This window comes from Schistocerca cancellata, chromosome 4 (genome assembly GCF_023864275.1).
Source record: "Schistocerca cancellata isolate TAMUIC-IGC-003103 chromosome 4, iqSchCanc2.1, whole genome shotgun sequence".
In the NCBI taxonomy this organism is placed as follows: domain Eukaryota; kingdom Metazoa; phylum Arthropoda; class Insecta; order Orthoptera; family Acrididae; genus Schistocerca; species Schistocerca cancellata.
The window spans coordinates 142,003,058-142,005,420 of NC_064629.1; positions in this window are offsets into that span (position 1 = coordinate 142,003,058).

The following is a 2,363-nucleotide window of genomic DNA, read 5'->3' on the forward strand; positions in this document are numbered from 1 at the left end:
TGTAGAAGCTGCTATCAAAGTAGTTGCCATCAGTCGAGTGAGGCGCTTATGTTGTCTTCACCTAGGAGCTGCTGCTGTCGCATTGTCGTCCTGGAGGGAGGTCAGTCAGCATGCGATTGGCTGACCTCTTCTCAGAGCCTTCTCTTCTCTGTTGTTTCAGACGGGCATGCTGGCACTGGATTTATGCCATAACAATGAGCATCTTCACTAAATGCAGAATGAGTTCTTTTCATTTCGTTCAGTGCACACATAACAGTGAATCACAGTGCCATGCAGATAGTGAATTGTACCAATTCTGCAGTGAGATGTACAACAGAGCTGGATATGTTACTGGTGACAATGTTGTGACTAATTCAGTAGTATGGAATTGTAAACAGTTGCTCTTACTCCACAGAAATATACAAAACATTATAGTTCACATACAAAATGTTGCTTCTCTTAGACTGTGAAATTGCATCGTGACACAAACACATTGATATAATGTAACTAATTACTTGCATAGTGATCAGATTTACAATTACTAAGAAAAATGCTCAAAATCACTCTGTATTATTTTTTTAATCACTTTGCAGGATTACTAATGTCTGAAAGGCTATAAACTAAAGTGGACCCTGTGGTGCCCTCAGCTATGCACAGCAAAGGATGATGAGGAAAGTCTCACAGCATCAGAATTTATAGTAATCAAAGCTGCATTCATCTCTGAAAAATGGTCATTTGAAAACAACTGACATATTATTCATTGAGTATCACACAATACCTAACTCATATTCAGTACAGGGATTAAAATCTAAGACCAGTCTGCACAGTTCATGGTAACATGGTTTTCTACTCAGCACTCTGCAAGGTACAGTACAAATGTGGGATATGGTACACAGTATCATTATAATTCTCTTCTGGCACTCATATGTATAGTTATACACAGACACAGAATTAGCAGTTGTTCCTCATATCTTTACAAGGATTTTCTAATGTTGGTAAATTCTGTGTAGCATTTCTTATATATTACGGATTATGTTGTGTGTGTGTGTGTGTGTGTGAGAGAGAGAGAGAGAGAGAGAGAGAGAGAGAGAGAGAGGGTGGGTGGGGGTCTGTTTGTAATATATTGTGATATCCTCCCATAGAAAAGAATTAGCAATCTTAACAGTATCAGGAACACAACTTTCTTTTATCATTTCTTATCAGACCCTGTGAAGAAAATGTACATTACACACAGTTCTCTTTTAAATTTTACAAGGGAATGAGGGGTAACAACAAGTGATGAAGATATGTTATGATGAAGGAATGTTATTCTGATTGCAATGTAAACCTCAATCAGCTTCCTGACAAAGAAGCCATAGAGAAATTTCATAAGCATAGGATAAACAACTATATATCACATAATTATATATAAGCGTTACAATTTGAAATGTTGAATGTTCTGATTATAGCAAACTACTGATACTCCACACAGTGATATAATAATCATCATTCAATGAAATTACATTGTCCTTATGACAAACTCATTTATTTAATTAATACAGTTTCTTTACATAACATTAAACCACCTTTCAACAGACATTACAAAGAAATGACATCGAGGGGAATCTGTTTGCCATTGAACTGATTGACCCCTACTAATCCACCAATAAGTGATGATAGCTTCCTGTGTACCTGAAACATGAAACAATATTGGAGTTTTCTCATACACAGAGCACTTGTTCTATATTTTATTTTTAAAAACACAAGAATTGGGAAATAGGCAACAACTGAGAAAACCAGAGCACCTTATTGAAGTTATGCTGGCTGAAATAAATGAGTCAAAGAATAATACACAGGCTATTAATTCTGTAGACAATGAATGCTGGAGAAGAGCAATGGAGGAAGAAAAGACTTAATTGCTCTTCTCCAGTGTTCATGGTCTACAGAATTAATAGACTCTGTATAATTTTTTGGCTCATTTACTTCAGCCAGCATAATTTCAGTTAGGTGCTGTGGCTTCTTTAGTTGTTGCCTATTTCTCAATTCTCTTTTACTAGAAATTTCTTTTGTTGAAGTGAATTGCTTATATTAAACTCTCAGCTGTGTACTATATCTATGTCTTTTGTTGGTGTCATAAAATACAATACATGTGTCTTTTTATAGCAACTACATCGTCTGTATGCTTTATGTAGTGTCCTTTAGTTCTTTCCTGAAATTTCTGCAATAAGTTATGGGCCCAGTACATGATTCAAGAAAGGAATTAGGTATTATAATCTTACATTTTGTGATGTGAGAAACGTGTTAGCGTGTGTTGTGTGCTACGCATGGCTCATATTGTATATATGTGAAAAATTGCTGCATGTTTCTCTTGTGGAATTTTTGTGGTATTAAATCTGGACTCTCTT